The sequence below is a fragment of the Abramis brama genome (assembly GCF_963993115.1).
Source record: "Abramis brama genome assembly, contig: SCAFFOLD_62, whole genome shotgun sequence".
NCBI classification, from domain to species: domain Eukaryota; kingdom Metazoa; phylum Chordata; class Actinopteri; order Cypriniformes; family Leuciscidae; genus Abramis; species Abramis brama.
In genome coordinates this window covers 13408-27300 of record NW_028155987.1, presented here as the reverse complement: position 1 = coordinate 27300, position 13893 = coordinate 13408, and the positions used below count along the sequence as shown (strand labels likewise).

Sequence of the window (13893 nt, the reverse complement as noted above, 5' to 3'; positions counted from 1 at the left end):
GGCCGGCTTTTATAGCTTCCTGGTACGTGACGTCACCCGCCTCTGACGTCCCGCTACACCATTGGACTGATTTTACATGTGCTTCAAGACGTCATCACGCAAAGCGTTCCCCATAGCGTCATTCTCGACGCAACGCTCGTTCCCTCTTCAGGGAACCGAGGTTACAGTCGTAACCGAGGCGTTTTCACGACGTCATTTCAACGTCACTTACAGATGTCTAAAGAACATTCATAAAAGTTAAGATGCACAAACGAAATTATCTTTACTATTAGCTTTATTAAACCATGTTTTGGTCATCAAACAGGCTTTTGTTCCAAGGTTGGATGACAACATGGTATTCAATAAAACTCATTCTAGTCATAGTAAAAGCAGTGTGCAGAACTACTGCTTTAAAATTGTAAATAATAAATTAATACCTATCCCTTTGATGCACCTGTCTAAAACATGCAAATGCGTTTTAGTAGCCTTATATTTTTGCAATTGGAAATAAGTGACATCTGATTATTGATAAAAAAAAAAAGCAAAAATAGTTTGAAATGACAATTTTTTTCCATCTTTAATGAGGTTTTCAGCAAATTATGAACAGGCTGATAAATAAAACAACTCTAATGGTTACACTGAACTGCCAAGTGAACAAAAAACAAATTACTCCAGACCAATATTGGGGGAGGGTGGTTGGAAAGGGGGAGAGAGACATAAAGTCCCCTAAACTAGAAATAAACACACGCGCCTTACAGTACTCATGTAAAATTCCTCATTATTTCCACCCCTGTAAGCCCTCCACGGCACGTTTAAGATGTTCTGCTGCATGATGCTTGATTGTAGCCTCTGTAGCTTCTTTATCCCATTTCATGACTGCAGCTGCAAGAGTTGAACAAAAACAAAAAATCCATAAGTATGTAAAGAAAACCAGTTACATTTGTAACATTGCAAGTTAACATACAATATTTTTGTACCGGCTCATTGTTTACAAGCGTGGAGGAGGAGGATTGTTCAAATTTATTGTATGTTGAATGACATATTTATGGATTTTTGTCAGTTTATTTAAAATGGTTTGTATTAGTCTTTGCAAGTTCACTTTGTAAACAACGGGGCGGTACTTCTGCCTACGTCCAGCGTGAAACTGCATTGATTTGGACTTCAACAATTTGGTTACCGTTGAAGTCCATTGTGTGGAGAAAAAACCTGGAATGTTTTCCTCAAAAAACTTAATTTCTTTTCCTCTGAAGAAAGAAAGACATGAATATCTTGGATGGCATTGGGGTGAGTAAATTATCAGGAAATTTTCATTTTGAGGTGAACTAATCCTTGAAGTGGCAATACTACAGTGACCAATGGTGACTGGTGTGGTATATGGCAGCAAACAAATGACTGAAAATGGGTTCTGTAAACTCGCGTCGCTGTATGTTAGGAAGGTATAAGACTGCAATAGACAGTGGCCTTGGGTGACAAGATATATGATAGCAATGATAGCAATCATGAATTGAGAGACTGCATATAATAAAATTTCTCAAGCACAGCCCAAATGTAATGCTTTTGGATACTATAACTTCCATTTTAGCAAATACTAGATTACTTGTAGATGAGTTTAGAAAGAGGTAAGCCAGTGAAGTATCCAGCTCCAACGTTATCAGTTCTGCTGTCAGTACTGGAGAAATTGAGAAAATGCACTTACTATTTATTAATGATAAATAGATGTTATCTTGCAAATTCTATCTTTGCCAGCCGTTTCTATACGAGATAATATTAAATCATCTGTCTATGATGCATTTTTGATATTTGCAATGCAGAAGAGATTTGTTGTAAAATGCAGTCTCTACTGTTGCATTGCGGTTACTTGTTTGATAATAAAAAAGAGCTATTTAAGTAAGGGATAATGTAAAGCAAGGCGGTTGTTATAGCGAATATAACCCCGACAGGCTGATGCGGAGGGGTCTTGAATCTGCCTGAAGGGGTTGTATTCGCTATAACAACCGCCTCGCTCTACATTATCCTGATATTACATGGCTACCCACCAAATAAATTAATAATTTGACATAAAAAATTGATTTAAAAAGGAGTTTATTCATTTAAAAAGGATTGTATTGGTTCTGCTAAAGAAAATACTCCGTTCCGTCTCTACGGTTAGAATCCTGCATCTATAGCAACGCTCTGTTTTTCATGGCAACGGTGTGTTATACTTAGCAGAGTTCTGTTATCAAGAAATAACACACCGCTTTCTACATTAGAGTTCAACCAAGCCATGTAATAATGAACAATAATCCGAGCAAGGGACGCTGTTTCCAACTTCAAGGTGGCTTATGTGTGTGCGCACCGAAACCGACCGCAACTAGACAAGCAAATTATACTTTAGGCTTTGTGTGCGCATTTAACCATCAAATACACAACAAAATATGTCAAAATGACCGGATTGGAGAGTATTCACTTAAACACAGTTCATATCTTAAATTGGTGTAAATAGTTTGGAGAAAAGGGGAGATTGGTATTATTTGATCTGCATTCAGTCTAATAAACCTTCTGATGATTGCACCATTAATGTGAATCAAACAAAAGGCAAAGAGAAAATACTCACAGCCCTTGAATGATTAACTTTGTCTTGATGATTTGTCTTAATGCTTACCCTCACTTTTGTCTATCTGAGGTTGCTGTGTACCTTTACCTTTCAAAAGTTTTAGTCGTCTCCAGAGGCAGTTTCTGCTTCTTCACCTTCCCCTTCATATTGAATTTTGCCATCAGCCGGTTGGTAAAGAGCATGAAGAAACAAATTCACCATTTAGAAATTACATGTGTGTGGTAATCTACAGGAACTGTAGCATGGGTGAGAGTGCCAAGAGTGGATTAAAGAAATGGGGGCATGGGACACTGTTGTTTTCTGGAATCGATTAAACAAACCTCTTAGAAGTGACCATTTGCTCTGAGAAAGACCTCCCAGAGTATCTTGAGATTGGCCTTTGAACATTTTCATAATCTGAAAGACAAAATTTGTCAAATATTACTTTATTGTTCGTAATAGTGGATATAGCTCTTGTAGCAAGTTGTGTGCCCATATAACTCGAGCAACCCCAGTGCAGAGCTCCTGCCTCTGTTGTACTGAGCGGACAGTGTAAAGAGATCTATATACTTCTGGCTAGGGCTGCACGATTTGGGGAAAATGTCATATTGCAATTATTGAGGTCAATATTGTGATTGAGATATGCAATCGCGATAGAATAAACAAATGGTTTCATGAGTCAACTTGCTTGGTTCTCAAGGAAAATGCACACACAGATTAGTGATGATAATGCTGAAATGTGTATTTCTCGACTCAAACTAGCAACAACAACTTAATTATTGATAACACCTATAATGATCAATAAGCCATTGATGACTGGATAAAAACTCTTAAAACTTCATTGTAGCTAAGAAGACACACCTAAGAAGACGGCTGACGAGAAATGTATACATATATATATATATATATACACACAGACACAGTATATTGCTTTTAATTTATTTAGCATATATTTAACAAAATAATCCTAATATAAATGAAAGTCAAAAGCCCACAGTCATACCTGGAAACAAATCCTGTTCAAATAGGATATATGGGCCATTCTACAGAATTGGTTTAAAGTTAAACAAATTTTTATGCAAGCAAATTTTATAATATCCAAGGTAAACATTTCTAGTAATTGTGCAGTTAATCATCATATTGTATTTTCAGAAAGGTTTGGAATATTTATCCTCTCCCCAAATTTGTGACTAATGAAACACAATAATATGAAAGTCAACAACAATTACAATTTTAACTATTCCAAGTGTAATTTTTCCTTTGTAAAAAGCATAAATTTTATCATACGTATTTCAAAGTTAAGGATTCATTAGTATTGTCTAAAAACATTCATATTTCATCTCAAACATATATATTTTTTATGATACATTAATATAGGGCGTATACATTGTAATTTGCAGTGTAATAGCATACGTTTAAAACATTGCATTTTATTTAAACAACATATTTCATGAACATATTTCAGCAGATTTTTACTCATCTCAGTATTGCAATATAGTTAAGGAAAAGCTAAACTATAATAGCGTTACGTTCATGTAAAAATAGCATGTTGTAATTGTAGTAAACGAGCATCTGAGCCGTTCATTCACACATACAAACGCGATTCATATTAGAACAAAGATATTTGCGTTTGAATAGCGCGCGCTTTCAGCGGGTGATTAGCAGATAATGAGTTGCCATGAGAACGACTAACGTCTCTCTTTTTATATAGATTACATAAACAGAATATTCTCTTTCGTTTTGAATTAGATCATTAAAAAGTAAACACTTAAATTATTATAAAGATTACTCTTGTCAGTGTGTATTTGCTGAGTTTTGCTTACGTTTAGAGACCTCCTCAAAGTTCATGGAGAAGGAGAGGCAGAAAGCACACAAAAGCATAATGTTTTGTTTCGATTGTAAGTGGACACATAAAAAAGACATTTTACTTTTTTCATATTTCAAGTCTGTATGACCATAAATGATGGAGTATTTTAAGTCTATTTTGCTGCTATGTGGAAAAAAACCCAGCAAAACGCGCGGGCGCATTTGTCGACTTTTCGGTTAATGTGCCCGCGCAAATTGCCGCAGTTTTAGGAAGTTTTTCAAGGTATTAGGGGGCATGTGTGACTTCCAATTCATCTGATATCATCTCTTAACTTAATAACATATTACATTTATTTTTAACAAATGTTTACTTACCTGTTTTAGGGTTTTAGTCCAACTAAGGCAGTGTCTCTCTCCACGTGTCAGCAGCCTCTTTCATCGGCAGGATACCGTGTTGCAGTGTGACGTGCGATTCTTCTTCTTTGATTTTTTAACGGCGGTCGCAAACTGTTTTAGTGCATTACCGCCACCCTCAGGTTATAAATGATCTCTGGCTTACATGCTATGTCATTATACGAAATAAATAAATAAAACAAATGATTTTATCCAGCTTGGTAGCTCTTAGAAACTAAAAATAAATATTAAATTATTTTATGGCCTGACGATTTATTTAATATTTCTTTTAAAATCTCTCCCATGCCCTAAATTTTCCTCTTGACTACTGCTATCATATTTATGACACATCATAACAATACTCTGCTGATCAGGTACATTGCAATTATTACATAAACCAGTATCATGCTTGCCTAGATGCAGAGTTTTGTTTAGTCTAGTGTGCCCTAACCGTAACCTTGCAATGATTTCCCCCTTCGTACCCCAACCTAAGGGTTTATAAAAATAGTTCCCCTCCCTTGTTTCCTCTATTCCAGTGGTTCCCAAACCTGTCCTGAAGGCCCCCCAACACTGCACGTTTTCTTTGTCTCCCTACTCAAACACACCTGATTCAACTCATCAGCTCATTATCACATGGGTTAATTGAGCTGATGAGTTGAATCAGGTGTGTTTGATTAGGGAGACAAAGAAAACGTGCAGTGTTGGGGGGCCTTCAGGACAGGTTTGGGAACCACTGCTCTATTCTATTGTTCCTGCCACATTCCCATAACTTATTTCTTTATTATCGATTTAGCTTCTGATTTTCCTTCTTTGCTGTATATTGAAATATTTTGTGCTAGGGTTAGGGTAACCCTAACCCTAGCCCTAACCCTAATCTCACACATACGTATTTGCTATATTTGTTCATCAGTACAGGATTCTGTGTCCTCCAATGACATCAGGACATTTTGTGATGAGATATGTGCTAAATCAGCATTGAATTAGGAGTCTTTACAAAAACAAAAATACACATATGATCCCACTCCAACATTTTTAATATAAATCTGTAACATTTTAGGCCCTTTGTGGGCTCAACCCTATGTGGAAGATCCAGAGAATCATGAAGCGTGCTCTGCACCACTTGATAGTGGGTTGTAATTCTACTGAATTGCTTTTAATGCTGGAAATGTGCATGCACTGAATGTGCAAGTTTGAGCACATATTCACATCCAAAATACAAATTTTTCAGAAATTTCACAGTTTCTATTTCTTAATCCATATATTAAATAAATTGTAAATAATTTATTCATTTTAGAATGATTGCATAATATCAACTTATTATGCAATATCATTTGCCATTTTCAAAATAATGTGATTATTTTTATTTTTTTATTTACCAGTATTTCGTATGACTATTTGTCAAAAAACTTCTTGCATTTCACAATGACACATTTCAGATTGGTTCATATACTGAAATAGTTTTCTGTCCAAAAGGAGTCCTGGCTTTCTTGCACATCCACACACATCCACAGTAAGGGTCCCTATTCAGACGTTCGATATTAAACCAAATTTGCACGTCCACAGATGTCCAAAGGGTTCCCTAGTCAGACGTTCAGATTTTGAACCAGTTTTGCACGTCCACAGACGTCCAAAAGAGTCCCTAGTCAGACGTTCAGATTTTGAACCAGTTTTGCACGTCCACAGACGTCCAAAGGGTTCCCTAGTCAGACGTTCAGATTTTGAACCAGTTTTGCACGTCCACAGACGTCCAAAAGAGTCCCTAGTCAGACGTTCAGATTTTGAACCAGTTTTGCACGTCCACAGACGTCCAAAGGGTTCCCTAGTCAGACGTTCAGATTTTGAACCAGTTTTGCACGTCCACAGACGTCCAAAAGAGTCCCTAGTCAGACGTTCAGATTTTGAACCAGTTTTGCACATCAACAGGACGTACAAAAGTGGTTCTGAACTGACGGACGTTATACAGACATGATCTGAACGTCTATCTGACGTCGCGTGTTTGCTGGGTATTATTATGATTTATAATTTTATCAATTTCTTTATTTTTTTGCCATTGTACTATCACACATCACTTCAACAGTTCTGATTCCCTATTAATTCTTTCCCCAGCGTGGCCACCACGCACCTGCCTATATTCGTCAATATAGGACTTTTTAAAAATGCCTGCATCCGTCGATGTAGGTCTTTCCCAAAAGAGTGCCTCTGTAATGTTTGAAAATTACTATCAGGCTTATTTCAAACAAGCACCCGTCTGGTGTTTGAGAAATTACTATCAGGCTTATTCTCAAACTCTGGCCCTTTTGGGAAAGCAGTTAACACATGGCATTTGAGAAATTACTATCAGGCTTATTCTCAAACCCTGTTTGGAAATTACTTTCAGGCTTATTCCAAATCCAAAATCCTGACACTTTTAGGAAAAATATTCAATACGCAAATAATTTTCTTATTTACTATGTAAATAATTTTCTCTCACCGTCTTTTGATGACCTTGTGAGTTCAGTTCTAGGAGTGCATCAACCTAGGTCGTCGTGATGAGTAGAACAATTCTCTCTCCTTAAGATTTGAGGATATTGAGCCGCAGAGTATGGTCTCTCGGGATGGTCAATTGTTCCCCTCAGTCACGCCGATCGTCGGTTTACTGCATCCCATCCTCCTCGTTGCTATTTGTCGTGGAAATTACTTTCACGACTTTAAATAATAATTGGAAGACAGCTGGAAATTTCAGAAGTTATAAAGATCTTTATTTCTTGCAAGAAAGGCTGTTCACACATCAGTCAGAGTCTGATATGAGAAGGCAAAGGTTAGTTCCCTTTTGCCCAGCTATATACCCTTAACACATCCTGGTCTGTCTCAAAAGATCGCCTTGGTTTACCTTAAAAGGCAACACGTCTTTGTTCAAGATCTCTTGTCTAACCATAAATTCTATCTAGACAGAACAATATCACGTCTGCAAAAGTTTCCTGTTATTAGCTGCTGCTCGATTTCACACATTTTGCTTATCTCTATTTTCATCAAAGCTGCGCACATACTTTTCACACTTGAAGTACACAATAGGTCACTTTGAGTACTCTTAGTCTCTTTGCTACCCAGAACATTTTGTTCCTGCAAGCTTATATGATAATATTTCTTTAAATGCTTATGAGTAAAAATAAATGTTCAACGTTAACACAAGTTGCACACATCTGAAAGTAAAAAACACATCTAAATGTAAAATTTCCATTACACACTCAGTCAGATTATGTTAGTGAAGAGTTTGCAAACATCTCTATATACAGTGACAGGCTGATGAGGATCACAGATCTTTTCAGAGTTCATTATCTTTATCTTCCAGACATGTTCAGTTCATTCATGAGCTTCTGCTCTTCAGATTATCTGAGATGAATGAAACCGTCAGTGGCTATTCTTCTTTTCTTTTACTTCTGTGTCCGCCACATCTGTAAATCAGAACTTAATAGATCCAATAAGGCCATAAAGGTATTCTAAAATAAATCCATTTGAATCAAGCAGTTTAATCCAAGATTTATAAAGATATACTGGACAATCTCTTTATATGATGAACAGATTCAATTTAGGCTTCCCAGTGTGGCGAGGTGATGGATCGGGTAAATTACAGTTACACTTATGAGGAAAAGTATAACTAAATGGAGAGCAGACTACGCCACCCCGTTTCACTAAACGGAGAAATTTATACAAGACACGCTGGTTCGTGACCACAGATGACAAGAGACGTGGATCAGAATACAAAAATACTTTTTTTATTTTATCAACAATAATTTAATATATAAAAACTTTGAGGTGGACAAAAGTTTTGCACTGTTAAGTGTGCACCAGACCAGAAATAAAGAAAAAAACAATAAAGAACACAAAAACACTTTTGGGCTGAGGCTTGCCAGCAGGGAGCTAGCTGGACAGTGAGTGTCCTGAAATCACACCACTCATCCAATTCCACTCCACACAACACTCACACTCACTAGGTGAAAGACACACAGGTGCCAACGGCAAAACACTCTGTGAAGGAACCACCACCAAAAGAGGACAGACAGCTAGCTTCCCTGCACGGGGCGGGCCTTCAGCTCCTGAAAGAAACAAAAAAACAATATAATATACTTTCACAGTTGGCTGCAAACGTATAAAATTATAATAAACCAACTTCAACAAAATCAATACTCTGCAAATTACTGAGCACAATAGTTAACCTGGCTGGTGGCGACCTAAAAGGTTCACAATATGGCCACGTTACAACCGCCAAAGGCTATGAACAAGAGTAAAATGAACCACAAAAAAAGTACAATTAAACATTAAATCACAAAAGAATCGAATCCAAGATTACAAAAACAAGAAATTACAAAAAAAGAGAAAATGTTGCTCCCTTCACAGTCTTTGAGGAACGCACAGGGCAAAGAGCTCAAGGATAACCAAACAGCTGGTGGTGATATACATTAAGTGGGGCTAAATTATACCATCACATGTAGCTACGTCATGCATGGACGGGCAGCTCGGAAACTAGCCACACACTAATACCACCAGCGTTTACCACCATATGCAGATGCAATATAAACTAACGGAAACAAATAATGAATCACAATGGTCACAGTGATATTAAATGGCAGCAGAACAAAACAGTGCCGTCTTAACGGCGTTGTCAATGGAGCATTTTGCCCCCGGTCCACAGTGATGAACCGCTCACAAGTGGTTTAATGCACTAAAAGAAATGAAAACAATTAATAAATGAATTTAAAAAAACACCCACCTCAGGTTATGCAAGTGGTTAGATTTACCTACCCAATGGTAGATCGCTAGGCCCACAGAAGATTCAGTTACTCACACGCAGTCTCGTTCACAATAGGCAACCCGCAAGTGTACAGATATGTTGCATCTGCTCAAACACATTAGCCGCGCTATGATGGAAACATGGGTTTACCGGAAATCACATCAAAACAAGCGTTAGTCTGTCAGAATAAACATACCTCGGATAGGGACAGCCTGCACCCAAAAGCAACGTCGCATTGATTTGAACAGTAACCTGGCTAAAACATGTACACATTCACTATTAACGTGGGAATGCATTAGCAACAACATTAGCCAAACAGCTAGGTACATACCTCCCACGGAACTGCGCACGCACCCACAACAACGTCCGTGACGATGACGTATGCCCAGGTGGCCTGAACTCCGCCTTAAGTAAGCCAGGGGTGGCTGCCGATAGGCTGTCACCCCCGTCACTCAACACAAATCACAAGGCGGAATCTAGCCCGCCTTGCCACACCAGCAAGCACAGTACGTCAATGTGACGCCAGGAAGACGTTTGACTCCAACTAATCCAACATCAGTCAGACATCAAAATGAAATTCGGGTTAGATTGTGGGAATATAAATGTAAGATTCTGTTTAAGATCTGCAGATCCTAAATCCTGATATAACATCACATGACAAACGAAGGTGAACTACACTGTATTTGGGCATTCAAGGTGAACATGATGGCATAATTTTACTGATTAGATTCAATATAGTTTCCAGTGAAGTTTTTTTTTTTTTCAGTCTTTGATCTTCCTGCTGAGAGTCAAACTATGTGTGAATGTTTACATAGTCTTAGTTCTCGTGACCAGCTACTGTTTAAACCATTTAGGGTACTATTATCTGCACAGTCGGGGGAGATTGCCTGCATTGTCTTTAAATTCTTTTGTTTTAGTGGTCACTTCTAAGGCTGTGTGTAAGGTCAACACCTTTAAGGACTGCCCACTGAAAGCTTCTAAAATACAATGTTTGCCTGCCTTAGTTAGACTTGATGACTGTAATAACCAACAGCACTAGCCTGGTTAATACCAGACCGTTCTCAGTAGTAACTGAGTTATAGTCTGGCAAAGCTCCTTTAATAACTCATTTCCAAAGGGGCGTCACCAACGGACGTCACTCAAATGCCTCTGGGCGTAATTGGATGGACCTAAAACTCCTAAAACCAATCAGAGATCGTCATGTGTAAAGCCATATGCTGCGTCCCAATTCGCCTATGTTACACTACGCCATATGTACTCTTTTTTTGAAGAAAATGTATTTACTTTTGAATGTGTAGCAAAAAAGTAGGCAACTTTGGGACATACTACTTCGTCATCTTTATCGGACGGATCTGTCGCGTGCATCCTGTCACGTAAACTGCCATGTCAATCATCGTGTCACAGTTAAAATCCTCTATTAAATCTAATTTAATTTCCTACCGTTTCAGAGAGAAATGTTCATCTGCCAGTGGGTCTTTCATGGAGACTGTACTCATGTGTTTGCAATTTGAATATAATAATGCATTTAAAAGTTGGTGCACAGCGCTTCACCAACGGATGTCGCTCAAATGCCTCTGGGCGCAATTGGATAGGCTAGACCTAAAACCAATCAGAGCGATCGTCATGTGTAAAGCCCGCCTTAACGTTTCTGATTGGTGCCTTGATTTCTCGGCATGTGGAAATGGACTTGAATGAGCTCTTTGCCAGACTACTTGCAGAGCAAATCTAAATTTGCCGGAAGTTGTCTGGGTTTTCCCAGGCTACAACAGCACATGATCTCAATAAAAAATCCTGCTGAAGATTCAGCCAAGTCTTCTGGTCTTCGCTTCTGAGATTCACAACAGTTCTAAACCCAATGTTTGTTAGACGTCAAGCTCCAACGTCAGACAGGCGTTGAATTTTGGTTGGAAGAAGCACCGCACTGCAAGAAAAGGGTGAAATGCATGGCAGCACAATACATCTCTCAAGATCTCATCAGAGGAGGATTAAACAACAGCATTACTAGATCCACTTATTGCTAACCAGACTGACTTTATTTCTGTCAGACATCTACAGAAGTTCTTACTGAGAATTAACAGAGGTTTTGTTGTTGATGTTTTGGTGATGGTGATGGAGTTACCATTATGATGATCAGTATTTGTTTTAGTTAGGGAATTTTACTCTTGACTTTTTAACATTAGTTTATCTCTGTCTACTGTATCTGTGTTATGGTAAGATAAGCAAGAGAAAATGTGATCAGATGATATTGTCTACTTGGTGATAAAGATATAATCATCATATAGTGGTCTATTTCACTGATGTCATCCAGAATATAATCTTTAGATACATGCTAATTTTGTATTATTAATTATAGCAAGCCTGTAATTCTCATTGTCCACTAAACAATTTGAACTCCAGCATCTGTTAGACTCAGTCAGACATCAACAATCAGCTTATGAATCTCAACAATGGTGACATGCTTAATGCCACGATGCCTTTTCCGAGCCATGGATGAGTTTTATATGATGCACCCAGAATGCATTGTGGCATGAAGATATTTTTCTAATTAAATAGAAAAATCCTGTAGATGGTTTGCTTGCTTTAAACTTGCGCACAAGCAGATCCGTTTCCTCTCTGGAGATGTGTTCAGTTTTTCCGCTTGCAAACTCCGTCATGTAAATAGCGAATCTGCCATGGTGCGAGCGCAACTGGCTTTTAGAGGTAATGGGAGATGAGACTCTGGTTGGTTTATTGGATGTTACACCCAAAACACACTCATTACTCATTAAGAGAATAGGGACAACCCTTTTAGATCATGCGCTGGGACCACAAACCATTTTTCCTGTCGTTAAACTAGCAAAAGTGGATTCGGACACGCCCTAAAGTGCACTTGCACTGTGTGTTTTAGACCATGCGCTTAGATCCTTAAAATAGGGCCCAATGTGTTTAACAACTGCAAATAACAACTACTCATTAAAGCAGAATTCTCCGATCAGCAAAGAGCAGCTGCGCATGTGTACGTCCTGAGCTTTGATGGAAATTTTGTTGTAGGGTCAGTGTAACTCAGTTAAGTTAAAACAGCATTCCCCTTTTTATGTTACATAAACCTGATTGAAGTAGATTACAACAACTGTAATAGAATTTGTAAGTAGAATCAGGTAGAAAAACCTCCTTAAAGCAACAACTGCACATGTTCACTTTTTATGCATTGTGCTTTCACACTGGCAGTGTTTGTCGCGTACAGACGAACCGCAACTTGGTACTGCAAATACAGACAGGTATCGAACAATGTCATGATTTTCAGGTGTTCTCCTCCGACCACTCTCTGTCACATGCTCTGATTTATGATGGGCAGCATACAGGACTCTGCTATGATGTTCCCCTCCTACTGTCCCACACACACACACACACACTGTATATATAGACATATACCATATGGTGATTGTGGAACACACAACACTAATATTATTTTTTGGTGAAATTTGTTGTTTTTCGTGTTAACTTGGGTATATTTTGAAGAAGAACAGTGCATGGTGGCTTTATTTAAGCGTAAGCGATGCAGCAAACAAATAGACTCAGTGCCGAAACGATTGCGCCACTGCCACTCCTGCTACGTGTTGCAGCGCCACCTCGGAGTGCAGTGTGACTGTGAAAGCTTTAATCTGTTAACATGGGTGCCGAAAAAAAGTTTTATGCTTTGCTTACGGGTCTAGCGTGAAAAAGGCATCCGTCTCGAGGATTAGGGTTAGGGTTAGGGGTTAGGTTAGGGGAATGAAAAATCCAAGATCTAGGGCCCGAAGGCCCCAGAAATGGCTGTGCACTGGCCTACTTTCTACTGACCACTAAAGGACACCACAGGCCCAGAAAGGAGAATGGTCACACCCTAGAGAGATACATATATAATTATTAAATAAAAAAATAGAGGGCTAAAATCGCCAGGGTTCAAATCAAACGGGCTATATTGCCGTGGTTTATACCAACAAGGGTTTAATTTAATAAAAAAACTCATGGTAGGTTTTAGTTAGATGTGGTGAGGGGCATATAACTCACGTCTGTATGGACATGAGGAGACGCTCGACGTCACAGTGGACGGAGAAAAAATTATGTGGCTCTGCAACATCACCCACAACAATGATGGCGGCCATTTTAACCAACTCGACGCCAGTATGGGCGAAGAGAAAATTTTCCAAAGCTCTGCTACATCACCCACCTTCAAAATGATGGCAGCTGTACTCATTTTTACGGTTTTGTGTCATTCAGGCACTCTCGCGACGCGTTTCGAACTTTCCCAAGGTTCTCATCAGGCGAATTGAAATGACAACTGTCTCTGTTCCCTCTGCAACTACAGAGTGCTTGAGGGCGTGGTCCCTCTGGACTTTATAGTGGTAGAGGGCAG

The 13893-nt window shown here is 38.6% G+C and overlaps 2 long non-coding RNA genes across 3 annotated transcripts; both read right to left on the bottom strand.

Annotated features, from left to right (window-relative positions):
• Positions 1-515: 515 nt before the first annotated feature.
• On the bottom strand, positions 516-4802 carry LOC311077196. The gene is made up of 3 exons (XR_014604797.1): positions 4733-4802; positions 2660-2968; positions 516-861 (listed from the first exon to the last, which is right to left on the bottom strand). It is a non-coding gene; the product is annotated as an uncharacterized lncRNA (long non-coding RNA).
• A 3678-nt stretch (positions 4803-8480) lies between these two features.
• Positions 8481-9843, bottom strand: LOC311077198. Of its 2 annotated transcripts, none has more exons than XR_014604799.1 (2): positions 9498-9843; positions 8481-8823 (listed from the first exon to the last, which is right to left on the bottom strand). It is a non-coding gene; the product is annotated as an uncharacterized lncRNA (long non-coding RNA). The 2 variants fall into 2 exon arrangements; XR_014604800.1 differs by having other exon boundaries at positions 9530-9843.
• Positions 9844-13893: the final 4050 nt, after the last annotated feature.